We start from the raw sequence: 16,115 nt of genomic DNA on the forward strand, positions 1-16,115 counted from the left end.
TCATCATAATGGACCAAATGTTAGTGATGTCTTACATGGCTTGCCAAATCCATGTTGTCTCACATGAGTACAAGTGCATTGTAATGTTGAGTCATGTCAACTGTAAGTAAAGTGTCAATAGTTGGATATAACAGTCATAGAGTAGGTGAAGAGTCATGAGGGTAGTTGAACTATCACAAAGGGGAATGTCAAGGGTCACCCCACCCTTTGCTATAAATAGTCCCTCATAACTCATTGTAAGTTTTTTTTGGTTAGCCAAGATTTTGATAAGACTATCTTGGAAAGAGCTTAGACAGTATTGTAACGCACCTTGGCTTCTCCACTGCATGGAGCTAGTTCATCTCTTTGGAGGAGCAAGCGGATGTGGCTGTAACGTTCCACTGTTGGGGCTAGCGGGTTTACATGGATGTATTGTATGATTGGAACTTACACTTCTTTATATAATCAGAGCCAACACGTTTTAACACAACACGTTGTAACACTGATATTTAACACTTGTAATGCATGTTGCTTTAACCTGTGTTCTACATCTGAACTATTTCATTTGTTGTAATGCATAATCTATTAATGGAAATGTGTTGTATATGTTGTTAATTCTATCCTGTCCATGTCGATTTCTCTACCAGACATTAGACATACCTTTCATATGAAGCTCACTATAACAACCATTGCACTCATTCATACTGATCTGTGAGTGTTGTGCGTGTTATCTTACCTTGTATGTTGTGACTGTTGCATCTGTGTGGATTGATTCGCTGGAAGCTGTGTATTTCCTATGTGTTGTGTGTTCCTAGTTGAGTTGGGACTGATCCCTTTCAACCTAGAACTCACCTTCACCCTCATCTCAACCCACCTATGTTAGAACCTCTCATGCACCTTCCTTCACTCATTGCAGCGGTCACACCCTTGCTACTGACAGAGTTATCTTACTTGCCTATGTGCAACATCGTGGTCAAGGCATTACCTTACGACCCACTACTGGGACTCCTACACCAAACGGTATGAGGTCTAATTGGGACTTCTTACTAGGGATATCCCCTTGACATGTTGGCGGGTCCATCATTGTCAACATTTATGGTGCTAGAGGGAGGGTCTGATGACAAGTTGTGTCCTCTCATCTAGTTTTGAACCTTTGCATATATTTCATGGAGTCTTGCACTCTTCTTCCCTCGCGGTGTTTTTCAAATCGTGAAGATGTCTCCATCATGGGGGAGTTTTTCAATCTCTTGTCCATTTTCAAGTATGATGGTGAAGGCGACGTGGCCTCGCTTGAGTACTTACATGACTTTCTTTCCATGCTTCATGAGGAAGATGATTTTTCTGATGAATAGGTTGACTTGTTGCTTGCATACACACTTTGCGAATCTCCATTTCATTGGTTGCTTAGCCTACCAGCTGACACCGTGCACTCATTTGAACAATTCTATGATCTTATTGAAGACACGTTCCATCATTTTGATCCAGACTATCTTGACCAAAAATTGTTACAACAACGGAGGGCTCCACATGAATTAGTTATTGATTTTTGGCAGCGCTTCCATGACTTGCAGTCAAGCTCCGAGGAGCAAGATGAAATTTGCTTATATTTGGGACCGGTTTGAGTATTGCCCTAAAAAAATTTCCCGTCCCAAGAGAAAGTTTGAAATCAAGCCTCACTCAACTTTCTTCATTGATGGAGCTGCGCAATCTCATGTGGATGCAGTCACTGTCTCAACTGACTATCCACCTCCATCTCATTCAATAGCTCTACCACTGCCCAGTGATGTTGAGGATCATGCTCACACACCTACTTAGTTTGCACATTCTCCAAACATCGCTTCACTCAATTTTGGCGTAGATATGACTGTAAGTCCTTCGAGTTCTCATATGATTTATTTTCTATGACCTCTGTCTTCGCACTTGGGTGTTCCTCCGGATGATGTTGTCTTGTGTTCGTCCATTCTAGACTCTTCACTTGTTGTGACCGAGGAACAACCCACTGACAGAGTTGGTGTTGCACAACCAAAATGATTTTTCATTCATGAAGAGTATGAGTGGGAGCTTGAACATCAACACTCAGTGAAGGATGACTCCCTTCCATCCGAGCCTCCTCCATTCTTTCATGACCTCTTTGGTGAACCTTCCATCCATGATTTTGCAAGTGTGTATTCATCCATGAATGCAGCCATTGTTTATCACTCGCAGGACTCACAGGATGTTGGCCCATCATTTGACAGTGGAGAGGGTAAGATATTCATTGAAAATCCACTTGATATTTCATCTATCTTTTCTAGAAACACAGAGGATGAGTTCGTTCACTTTTCATCTACCCCTCTGTTTGATTTATCTGATCATGAGGATGCCGGAGAAACCATTGATTTTTATGATCATGGTGGTCATGATCCATTTGTTTCCATTTTTTATCACGATCATGAATCTATCACATTTGATCTTTCGAAGCCACTAGTTTATGATGAAGTTGAAACACCCAGGACTATCGAGGCACTTTAGCCCAAGCGGATGGTTATGTCAAGTCTTCACTCTCTTGGGGTTAGTCTCACTTCTGGTCAGGAAACTATTCAATCAACCAAGGCTCCTCATCACTCATTTGTATGCGTTGAAGATCCATCTCACACACAGATCACATCTCCTCCACTTAAACTGCATGATCCCATTACTCATTCATTGGAGGAATCTTACATTGCAAGCACATGTGCACGACACAAGTTATCTTTGTCTCTTTTATTTGCTTGCACGTCTCATTCAAGAGTGTGATTATGCTTCCAAGTTGCACACAGTGTCACACAACACCATGATAAGTCCATGGGCTGCCCGTCATGCACTTGTACTCACTTATGTCCTGTGGGCACTGTCAGACATGAAGTGTGGTTGTCTTCATTGTTATATCTTTCTTGCTTGTTGGTTTGCACATCTGGGTTGATCATGGACCAAGCCTTCACCAACATGGGTCTACCAATGCACTAGTGGCTGCATTGGAAATATCACTTCATGTGATCAAGCCCATGCACCGTGTTATGAAACCAGCTCAAGAAAATATAGAAAAGATAGAAAAGATAGATCAATGCCTTAGAATTCAGCCTCTTCAAGGGGCCAACCTCCTTTACATTACATAAATGAACAATTGTTGGATCATACAAATGAAAAGACCTCCTTTCTATATATGGGAGTCTAAGGGGTCATAACATAATCAGAGCCGACATAACAATAATAATGTAAGGGCACAATAATAACAATAGTGGGCTTCTATGGGGCACAATGGTAACAATATGGGCACTACATGGGTACATCAATATAATAAGTGGGTTGTACTATAATGGGTTACACTAGTAGTATAGGGGCCTAACATGACCCTCTCCTTCAAAAAGCGTTGTCCTCAACGCTTAAGTAGTTCTTGATGCTTCTGTATAAAATTCTTGTCCTCCCATGTGGAATCTTCAGCGGGTAAGTTCTTCCACTTTATGAGATACTCTGAAATTGATCGATTTCGTAGCTGTCGGGTTCTTGTTTCTGTGACTACTCCAGGTTCCAATATGATTTTTCCTTCTTCTTCAATTTCTGGCAATATTGTTTGAATTGGGATCTTTTGTAACTTTTGAATAACTGGCCATATTTCTTCGTCCTTCTTCCATTCATCCCTTGATTCGTTTATCCAATCCGGTTGGATAATAGAAATAGCACAAAACAATGCTTCCACATCCTCATCCTTTCTTGAGAGTGCATCTGCCACAACATTTTGCTTCCCCTTTTTGTAGATGATTTCAAAGTCATAACCCAACATCTTTGTGACCCACTTTTGTTGCTCTTCAAAGGATAATCTTTGTTCTAAAAAGTATTTAAGGCTATCATGATCCATTTTTACCTTGAAGTGTTCCCATTAGGTAAGGTCGCCATTTCTTAAGTGCATGGAGTATTGCCAACATTTCCTTCTCATAAATAGCTTTGTGTAAAAATTTTCCCTTGATTGGACGACTTTCAAAAGCAATGGGTCTTTCATCTTGCATTAAAACAGCACCAATTCCATTTCCTGAAGCATCACATTCCACAATAAAGGTTTTTGTGAAGTCCGGTGTAGCTAAGACCGATGCTTGGCACATTGCCTCTTTAAGATGTTCGAATGCCTTTGTTGCTTCTGGAGTCCATGAAAATGCATCTTTCTTCAATAATTTTGTTACAGGTGCTGCTATTCTCCCATAATTCTTAACAAACTTGCGATAATACCCTATCAACTCGAGAAATCCTCGCAGATGCTTTATGCATGTGGGAATTTTCCATTCCTTAATGGATTTAATTTTGCTAGGGTCTACCTTAACTCCTTCGTGAGATACAATATGACCCAGATATTCCACCTCTTGTACTCCAAAGAAACATTTGGATCTTTTTGCATATAATTGTTTCTCCTCCTATAGTTGTAGCACCCTATCAACATGTTCAACATGATCCTTCCAAGACTTGCTGTAGATTAGTATATCATCAAAAAATACTAGCACAAATTTTCTAAGGAATGGTTTGAAAATTGAATTCATCAAACCTTGAAATGTTGAAGGTGCATTGGTCAAGCAAAAAGGCATGACCAAAAATTCATAATGACCCTCATGAGTTCTAAATGCTGTTTTCGGAATGTCTTCAATCTTCATTCTGATTTGATGATATCTTGAACGAAGATCCAACTTGGAGAAGTAAATTGATCCATGCAATTCATCCTGTAATTCATCAATGACAGGAATGGGAAACTTATCTTTAATAGTGAGCTTGTTGAGCTCCCTATAATCCAGACACATGCGCCATGATCCATTCTTCTTGTGCACCAAAATGACTGGAGCAAAGAAAGAACTTTGACTTGGTTGAATTATACCAGCCTCTAGCATTTCTGTAACCATACGTTCAATTTCACTCTTTTGGGCATAGGGATATCTGTACGGCCTGATGTTTCGAGGAACACTTCCTGGAATCAAATGAATAGCATGATCATGATCACGAATAGGTGGGAGACCTTTGGGAGTATCAAATACCTTGGAATGATTGTCCAAGACTTTTTGGAGATTTGGAGAAATAGATGATTCCACTTGGGACACATCTAGCGAACATAATTGTGCAATTACACCTCTTTGTTCCTTTTTTAGAAACTTTGTCATACCATTAGAGCTGATTATCTTTCTCGGTTTCCTTGCAATACCCCTTAATTCAACTTCCTTTCCTTCCACAGAAAATTTCATGAAAAGTTCTTGAAAATTAAAAGCTATTGTACCCAAGGATTGTAGCCATTGGACTCCTAGTAGTACAACAACACCTCCCATTGGAATGGAAAGCATTGGGCTAGTCAATACATATTCTCCCATGGATAGCTTGATATTATGGCACTTTCCCAAGAAATTTATTGTTCCTCCATTTGCAACCATCACTTGACACTTTGGTGCTGGATATAAGAAGAAATTCAATTCTCTTGCTACCTTACAATGAATAAAATTGTGGGTACTTCCTGAATCAATCAACACTATTACCTTTTTCTTCTTGATTTGTCCTTCTATCTTGATGGTTTGAGGAGTGGTAATTCCTGCCAATGCATTACAAGATATGGTCGGATTCATTTCTTCTTTATCTAGGCTTTGTTCCTGGAGTATATCCTCTTCTTTTGACCTTTCTTGCTCCTTTTCTTCTTCCTCTCCACAATCTATGTAGAATAATTTCTTCTCAGCACACTTATGACCTTTAGTGTATTTGCTATCACAACTGTAACAAAGCCCTTTTGCTCTTTTTTCTTCCAATTGTTGTGGTGTCAACCTTATATGTTGTGGAAGACTAGGGGCAACAACACTTCCGTCTTTATAGTTGTGAGTGGTATGCTTCCTGGTTGCCATAATTTTGCTTTCCATTTTTCTTGCTAACTTGAATGCCTTCTCTAATGAATCAGGTTCCCAAAGGCGAACATCATGTTGGATATTATCCTTTAAAGACCCTATGAACACATCAATCCTATGCTCCTCTGGAATATATTTTACCCTTATGTTCAATTTTTGGAACTCCTTAATGTGCTCCATTATTGAACCCTTTTGTTTGAGACTTATCAATTGGCTAAAAAAAGTGTTGCCTTTTGTATCCTCATAATGTGCTATCAATTCTTCCGTAAAAATTGCCCAAGTGATAAATTGTTTATGAGAGCAAAGCCATTGATACCATACAAACTAATTTGGTTCCAAATATAAAGTTGCCATACGTACCTTTTGTGTGTTTTGCACATTATTGAGATCGAAAAATTGCACCATTTGTAATATCCATGTTGCGGGATCCTTGCCATCAAACTTCCTTATATTGATTTTTGGAATATGGTGGGTATTTGATCCAACATTAGAGTCTATGGAATCATGATTAACATTTCTTTTGCTCTCATCATGAGTTTCCTTTACTACCCTTTCACAATTAGTGACCCTTTCTTGTAGCAACTTATTCATATTTATCTTCAATTCTTCCATGTTTGTCTTCAAATCTATCTTCAAATCATCCATATTAGCTTCCACATCATTCATCTTAGCTTTACATCTTTCTTTAAACAATCCATCTTATCTTCTACGCCTTTCTTTGAACCATCCATCTTAGATTCTGTTCCTTTTTGTGCAAGGGATAGTTGTTGCACTTGGTCTTGTAATTTTGATATATCATGTTGCATTTCTTCCTCTTCTTCATGAGTTATGCTAGAGATTTCATGTTACTTACTAGGTGTATGCATTTTCTTTCCTCGGGGCATCAGTTACTAATAATAATGCTCTACTATGCCCTTTGAATTCCTTCAAAATAAATTTTCAAACCAAGCTTAAGCAAAAATTTAAGAAAATCTACACACCTTTTTTCACTTTGTAGGAGCTCGATATTGCCTCTGATGTATCTCTGTACTTTCCAACATCTAGTTCTGAATTTGTGATCTGCAATAGCCCTCTGTGTCCTCTTTCCAATGCCATAAGTCTGACCCAAATTGGATTCTCCAAGGAAGAGTTATGTGAAATCTCCCACAGTGACTTGATTATAGACTAGTTCAGTAGAGCGAACTTGTACGACTTGCCACGAGTCACTGTTTCGACCTTTGGGTCTAAAAAATGCATACAAGAAACTACAGTCCGTCCTCTTTCTGCACCTTCTTACAAAATTTCAATCCGATCCCCAGAGAGAAAGTTATGATGCTTTTCCCTAGGTCACCTGTTTGGAATGTAATTCAGGAGTCTTCAAAAAGACCAACTTCCTCAAATCATATCTCCGCAAATATAGCGTGAAAAGATCTGAAATTCGGATCTGAGGTTTAGCGTGATTTCTTCTCAAATGGGTTTTTTTTTTAACTTCTGAAACGTCGCATAAAAAAAGTTAAAACGAAAATGCCATGATGACCTGTTTGGAGAAGCGAAACCCTAGAATCCAAAGCTCTGATACCAAATGTTATGAAACCAGCTCAAGAAAAGATAGAAAAGATAGATCAACACCTTAGAATTCAGCCTCTTTGAGGGGCAACCTCCTTTACATTACATAAATGAACAATTGTTGGATGATACAAATGAAAAGACCTCCTTTCTATATATAGGAGTCTAAGGGGTCATAACATAATCAGAGCCGACATAACAATAATAATGTAAGGGCACAATAATAACAATAGTGGGCTTCTATGGGGCACAATGGTGACAATATGGGAACTACATGGGTACATCAATATAATAAGTGGGTTGTACTAATAACAATAAGGGGTTACACTAGTAGTATAGGGGCCTAACACACCGTTAGTGTAAGAGTAGGAGTAGTGTTTGCTTTCAGTTAGTTTGCTTGCATGCTTGTTTTCTTATTTTCTTTGTTCGAATGTTTGTCTGCTTGCTTGTTTGCTTACTTGATTTTCTTTCATTTTTTCTTCTGATTTTGCTTTTCTTTGATGTTTATAGTTCGCTTGTTTCATTCATAGGTTAGTTTTACATGAAACCATGTATGACTCTTGAAACGAGCTGGGTGAAGTACAAGAGGGCTTGTACAACTATCGCTACTTGGTTATCTGTCATCTTGCCTCTGTATGAAGAACTTGTTACTTTTATTCCATGATATATCAAAGGAAAATATGTACTTTTCGAAGTGATCCTTGGTGAAAACACAACACTTGCACGCTAACTAGTGTCACCTTCTCTAGTCGGTTGTTTTTTGGTTAACCCATGCCAGATCAGTCAAGTAGAGTAAGGTGGGGGGAAAAACTTAATAGGCATGTCAGAGATACATAAACTAATTCTCTACTAGAACAACCTCTTCTGCTCTCAATAAGTCGGGATCCCTCTTCCACCTCTGAAATGAATAAGTGTTATGCACAGTTGAAAAATAAAAAATTAAAAAAAAATGAAAAGTCAAAAAAATTCAAAATGAAAAACGAATAAGAGGAAAGAAGAGAACAGCTTCCTGCACAGGGAGGTGATGCAAGTAACTCCACCGAGGTACTGACCAGGCTCGATGGTAGCGGAGCCATGCTTGTGTTCCTATGTGACTCCACCGGGGTACTACCAAGGCCTATTGGCAGTGGAGCAACACCAGAGATGAAACTAAGACTCTAACGACTATACTGCTTGTGCATCAATATACCCCTCAACCCTAGTTGAAACAACTGTGTTTCCTTGGCTTGGAATGTGTTTCAATCAACCAAGAGCTTGGCAGATGCTACATCTTACAATCAAGCTAGTGTGAAACCAAGATGAGATGAGAACTGAACAATACTTTTGGAGGTGTTAGACTTGGTTTTCACGAACAAGGTCCATTCAGAGAGTTGGAGTTCTACCAGTGTGTCGCCAAGTGTTGTAGCGGCTATAATCACCCTCCAAAAATTTTCCTTAGCCCGTTTTGGAGCCTCCCTACCAACCTTTCACAACAACTTGCCTTGCTTCATCAAGTTCAGAAACTTCAGTGTTTTTCATGCACAAAGGCAACCTGTCGATCACATCTTGATGCATTTCCCTAACAGGTTGTTCACCCAGACTTGGTCTAGTTGTAGGTTGAGCAGCTTCCCCTAGAAAATTACACATTTCTGGATGGAAACCATCCATCCCTCTAGAAATTGTGCAATTCTGTTTGGCATCCTGCTGGGCTCCAAAATTGTGCAATTCTACTAGCCAACACTCCCAACAAAAATTGTGCAAATTTCCCCAGTAGGGATGCTCAACCAAGAATTTATGCAAATTTGGGTAGAAGTCAGCTTTTCTTCCTAGAAATTGTGCAAATCTCTTGGGCAGTTAGCCCAGCTGCCAGCCAGAACAACCTCTTGCATGTGCAGTTGAGTTGACCGGTTCCATCTAGGACCAAGAAAAACAAACTTGCATGCATGGGCTTCTTCTCCTAAGGCAGCATGCAAAAGCATCCCTTGTTTTAGGGATCTATTTTTAGCAGTTGGAGGTTACATGCAAGGATTTTTTTAGAAACCTCCCACTAAGTGTCTCTTTCCCTAGCTTTGTGGCATGCGTGTCACAACCTGGATGTTATAAAAAATCATCAATCGAATGCCACAGAGCTCATTCCTCACATCAACCTTGCAGCTCTGACATCCCACATCACATCTAGGAGCAGTCAACACATTCATCTCCGTTGTTTTGGGGTAAGCTCATTTCCCATGCCTTGTGTAGCATTTCTATCACTTTTTGTATTTTTGCTTTTATGAGTACCGTTTGCTTGATTTCTTTGAACACTTTCTGTCATTTACATGTATACTATCTTCTCCTAGCACCGTTTTAGTTTTCGTTGCTATCTCACTGTTGTTGCATGCATGAAACTGGTTTTCATGAACGGTCGCCGATTTGATAACTTGCCTCACCCACATGCATGTTTTTCCATTTTATGAATCTGTCATTCACCATCTGCATGCATGATCATTCACTTATGCTTACACTCAGTATCATCATGCATTCACATTCACATTTGCGTACAGTTGCCCATTGGCGAGTTTGGCCAGCCCTGGCCCGGACTCTGCCTCACCAAGAGCCTCACTAAGGCAACATTGTGAAATCCTGAGAGGGAAGGCTCTGCCTTCCTCTCCAGAAATGCACATTTCTACCTAGCAGCTATTCCTTGGGCTTGCCTTGTGTAATCCTGAGGAATAGTGACTACTAGCCCAGAAAATTGTGCAATGCAGTCATTGCCAGCTGAAATTGCGCATTGCGTAATTCCAGCAGTAAGTAGTCAAAATGGACTGTGCATTGCGTAGTTCCAATAGCCAGTCAACCTCATGAGAGCCTGAACTATGACTTGTGCAGTCTTGGTAGTCAGTCTCCCGACCTCCCGGCCGAAATTGCACAAGCTTCATGATTAGTCACACAGGTATGTTGCAATTCAATGCTCAAGTTCATTTCGGTTTTCAACTGACAGGTTGCTTGCCATGAGTGTTTCCATGTCTCCAGGTATCAAGGGTTTTCATCTGCCTCTCAACATCATAGGTAAAATGGTTCCAGGAGAGCAGAGTCAAAGACACCGTTCAGAGCATACTTGGGGATGCAGTCGATCAAGTGTCTATGAGCTTGCCCACTCACGAAAACATCAAGTTGTTCATAGACAAGGGCATCAAGATATGATAGCAACAACATCATAGCAAGCAACATCATGAACAACAATAGAAGGCAACATACTGGATGCAATGAATGCAAGAGTAGGGTTGTTGACAACACGGAGGCAGAACAAAGTTGCAAGCTCAAGCAGATCCATTGATGATGAAAGCAACTTTGGAGGCTTAGATATGAGGTGATAGCATGACATGAAGATCTCACAGAGAAAAATAATGGAACAAATAAGGAGTTGCATGTGCTGAAGTAGCAACTCAAGGAAGAACATGAAGCTGCAAAGACAAGCGAATGAGTTGCAGCAGGAATAGGGACAAAAGTGGGCGCAACATGCACTCACAGATGAAACTACACTTTTACAAGTTAAATATCCATCCCAACAGCTGACACGGAGCAAACATGGTGAGCAGTGTTGTTGATGACATGCAAGGGATTTAGCAACATGCATGTCATTGTGTGCACACATGTGATTCAACCCATTCAGCACACTCACTAAGGCGATGACAAGAAGCAAGTCCAACTGGAGCTGAACATGTACTTCAACAAGTTGATGCACATGACCACCAACACAAACTTGAAGATCAACACAGACACTATGCATCAGTGTGTTTTCGGTTCAGCCACACCCAAGAGGACCATGCGCATGTTAGCAGATGAGTTGGTTGAAGGGGCTGAACCAATGCACCGGTTGCAATGGAGGCAAGAGTTCGCTTTAGCAAGATGTCACCATGAGGTGCATGCACACCATCGTGGACGACCAAGCTTGGCATCAGCTCATCACCTTCACCATCACAAGCATGTCAAGGAGTTGGTCTCATGACAATGGATTGAATGTTAGTGATGTCTTACATGGCTTTCTCAAGCCATGTTGTCTCACATGAGTAGAAGTGCATTGTAATGTTGAGTCATGTCAAGTGTAAGTCAAGTGTCAACAATTGGATGTAATAGTCATAGAGTATGTGAAGAGTCATGAGGGTAGTTGAACTGTCACAAAGGGGAACGTAAGAGTCACCCCACCCTTTGCTATAAATAGTACCTCATAACTCATTGTAAGGGCTTTTGGTCAGCTAAGTTTCTGATAAGACTATCTTGGAAAGAGCTTGGACAGTATTGTAACGCACCTTGGCTTCTCCACTGCATGAAGCTAGTTCATCTCTTTGAAGGAGCAGGTGGATGTGGCTATAACGTTCCACTGTTGGAGCTAGCGAGTTTACATGGATGTATTTTATGATTGGAACTTACACTTCTTTACATAATAAGAGCCAACACGTTTTCACACATGTATTGTATCTGTTGTAACACTGATCTTTAACACTTGTAATGCATGTTGCTTTAACCTATGTTCTACATCTGAACTGTTTCATTTGTTGTAATGCATAATCTATTAATGGAAATGTGTTGTATATGTTTTTAATTCTATCCTATCTGTGTCGACTGCTCTGCCGGACATTAGACATACCTTTCATATGAAGCTCTCTCTAACAACCATTGCACTCGTTTGGACTAATCTGTGAGTGCTTTACATGTTAACTTACCTTGTATGTTGTGACTGCCACATCCATGTGGACTGCTCCATCAGAATTTGTGTATGTCAGGTGTGTTGTGTGTTCCTAGCTGAGTTGGGACTGATCCCTTTCAACCTAGAACTAACCTTCACCCTCATCTCAACCCACATGTGTTAGAACCTCTCATGCACCTTCCTTGACTCACTGTAGCGGTCACAGCCTTGCTATTGACAGAGTTATCTTGCCTTTGTGCGACATCGCAGTTAAGGAATTACCTTACGACCCACTGCTGGAACTCCTACACCAAATGGTTTGAGGTTTAATTGGGACTTCTTACCTGGGAGATCCCCTTGACATGTTTGCGGGTCTAGCACTGTCAACAAATACTAAATATTATTGTAAGTGACAGAGATCCAAATTTCACTTGAAATTTTGGATTGAATTATTTTCTTGTTTGGGTACTCAATTGTCTCACAACTCATCTTAACATCTTCAATCTATTGGGAGAACTAATATGGGAGATTGGGTATTTTTGAGACTACAACCATTTAAATATATGTCCCTCAAGCAACAAAATAAGGACAATAAATTAGCATCGAAGTATTATATCCCCTATAAAGTGTTGCAGAGGCTTGGAAGTATGGCTTACAAATTGGAGTTGCATCCATCTTCATGTGTATATCTAGTCTTCCACTTTTGTTTCTTAAATAAGGAAACTAGTGATAAGATACCAATCCAAACTATTCTACCAAAGATTAATGAAGAAGAGAAAATAATATTAGAACCAAAAACAATCTTGGAAAAAGGGACTAAGGAGTTGAGAAATCAGGAACTTACTGAGTACCTCATCAAATGGAAGAACCTACCAGTGGAAGAAGTAACACAAGAAGATGAGTTTCTCATGCATAAACACCCACATATATTCAAGTATTTAGGACATGATCTGGATCATGAGGGGAAGGAGACTAAATATGACCACAAGACAAATAAAACAAAACATTGAGAATAAGATAACACACAACTCTTTATTAATGGAAAAGGAAATTCCTTTACATATACATCATGAAGGAACAATGTGTCTTTTGAAAGGAAATGATTGATATTTATGTTATCTTCAGTGCTTCCTTGAGTTACGTCTTTGTATTATTAAATACCATGGGTAAATACCATTGTGTGAACTTCCCTCATTAGAAGCTTCTACTGAATGTGTCTCTTGGTGATCCAATTGTCTTGATGAAGAAGATATAAGCCAATAAAGAGAAGGTTTAGTGTGGTTAATCCATAACTGTGGGTTTATGGATGACCCTTAACCATCATGATTACAATGTGCCATGTGCCACCAAAGAGAAGAGTTTTGTGTAATTAATCCATAACCATGGGTTTGTGGATGACCCATAACTATGGGTTTATATATGACCCATAACCAAGTTGGTGATGGAAAGCTTGGAGAAGGGTTTTGTGTAGTTTATCCATAACCGTGGGTTTGTGGGTGACCCATAACCTTGATTATTACAATGTATCAAGTCTCGATGAAGGCAAGGGTTTTGTGTTGTTAACAATATTATGGGTTTTTGGATGTTTTTGTTGTAACTGTTGTAGCACTAGGTTCTATTTCATTTTTTATTGTAACTTTTGAAGCATTGGGTTTTGTTACACTTACTTCTGTAACTACTGTAGAGGCATAATTTTTTGCAATTGTTGCAATACCATTTTCTAGGATGTCAATTGCTATTACTAGTTTTGAATTTTTTGTTGTAATTGTTTCTAAGTGACCTATGATTGATATTCCTATTGCTGCAAAATACTATGCTGCATTTCATGAGGTTGTGAGGTCTATTGAGGTGCACAAAGCTCTTTGCATCATTTCTTCTAAATTCCTCTAAAGTAGAACCAGCCATAAAATGATAATACTCAAGTGAGACAATTATTTTGATCACATCATGTCTCTGTTGTATTGTAATTGATGGCTTTAAACCACAAAACTAATAAAGGGTGTTGGAATTTCATATTATCATTATCTTCCCTAAGATGGGGTAAATATATTTTGATGGTACTTTCAATATATTATTCTTCCCCAAACATTCTAGGTTGTATTGGGCGCTTCAACCAATAAAATGGAGGATAGATAAAAATGAGGGTTGCAACACTCTCAATCTCCCAATTAGAATTTCTATTAGATATTTCACAAGTACCCGATTCCTCTCATCTAACCCACAAACTACACCATTGTGACTTTGGCCATCACACAATATTAAGAGGAATAATTCTCGCAATCGTACCCATATATCTTAATACATTAGACTCTTCTATTTCAAAAGTCATTTTGAAGTACATGCCAATTGAAACTTGAGCATCATACATCACTTTGTTGTACTTTTCTAAGGGAACTACAAAGTCTAAAGGGCTTATCCTTGGGTGGTAATATATAGTAAATAGAACTGGGTTTACAACATCATGAGTTGTTATAACAAGAACACCAATATGCATATTGTTAGTAGATAAAATAGATAATGGCATAGATGTTTGCTTTCGATTTGCACTTTTGATACCAAGCAATAGTTGTGATTTATCATCCCTTATAAAAAAAAAAATAACTATTAACAATGATTCCATACTTCTATGATCCATATTGTTATTGAGAATGTCTTTCAGATTAATCACATCATTAGTTGTTGGTTGACATTTCGAACCAACTGATGTGGTTTATCTTCGGGACAAATATGAAAAAACATATCTATCATTTGGTATAAATAACATAGACACATCATGTTCCAGAAATAAATGTTAGAAATTAAGTTTTTTTTTGTAAGTTTGGTAGGACTAAATCTTCATCATGTCCAATATATCACCTCGATCGAGGTGGGGAATTGAATCAGTGACTTCACATCAATGAGTGCCTTAAGAGAGCACGTGATCACCATCTATCCAAGACCCTGTGGACATGTTAGAAATCAAGATTAATAAAATATATATTTTATGTTTAAAATAAATGTTAGGATAGAGTATAGTCATAATATTATCTAATAAAAATATTAAAAACAATTAGTTAGTTATGGAAAAAACAAATATTTGGGAAATAAAAATATATATAAATAAAAATAGAAAGAGATATTAAACTAAAATAATATTATATTATTTTGTAATAAATCGAGAATAATTTTTTATTGTTATTAATATACCAGGTAAAAGTAATTTTTTTTTCTAAATAAGGTTAATCTATTGATATAATACAAAAATTTACATAGTAGCCCGACTGTAGAGGGTTCCAGCCTTAATTAGCATACAACCATGACAAATGTCTGAGGCTGCCCCTACAAAGGGGAAACCAGTCCATTAAGCATCCAAAAATTGAGCCACATGTTCTTGAGTAAACCAGTCTATCAGCTAACAACAAGACCAACCTGACAATGAGCAAAACCACCCAGAAAAACCACAAATTGTCCTGACTAGACCGGCCAGCCATCAAATTTCTTTGAGGACACAACATCAAGATAGAAAAAACCAGAGCTAAGTGAATTGCCACCTGTCAGGAGTGACATACAGTGCCAGGTCCTCCGGAGCCAGGTCATCCACAGGAATCTCCACGACAGGACACGCCCAGTCATCCAGGTTGTCCACCCCTCCACATCCCTCAGCCTAACGATCTCCCTCCCTACTATCATCTGCATCCTGCTGGCGCAACGTGTTCTCCAGACGGGTGTCCACTGCCTGCGTGTCACTATGAATGCTTGAAGCATCATGCGAGCTGCCAGCAATGGCTTTTCCATGTCTTCTATTCCGACCTCCGTTTCCATTCACCTCGTCAATGTTATCTCTGTGCCGGCTTAGACTGGCTCTGTTCGTCTCTTCCAAGGAAGTAGTCATGGGTATTTGTGGCTCAGGTTCTTTAGAAATGTAGATGGAGATGGTGGCGACTATGACCGGGAAATTCATGGAGCTCCGAAACTGGAACTGTATCATGTGGGGGACATGGTTCGGAGGCAGAGGGAAGGTAGCAGTGCGCATAGCTGCCTCGTCACGTCTGGAGCAATTGAGGCAGGATTTGCCTCTACCACATCTGGTG

The 16,115-nt window shown here is 39.3% G+C and overlaps 1 pseudogene; it reads right to left on the bottom strand.

Moving 5' to 3' along the window:
• Nucleotides 1–13,561: 13,561 nt before the first annotated feature.
• The window catches only part of LOC149220570 (auxin response factor 16-like), a 106,356-nt pseudogene continuing 103,802 nt past the window's right edge, over nucleotides 13,562–16,115 (bottom strand).

This window comes from Pinus tabuliformis, chromosome Q (genome assembly GCF_031772625.1).
Source record: "Pinus tabuliformis cultivar Carrire ecotype Pingquan chromosome Q, CPIR1, whole genome shotgun sequence".
NCBI lineage: Eukaryota > Viridiplantae > Streptophyta > Pinopsida > Pinales > Pinaceae > Pinus > Pinus tabuliformis.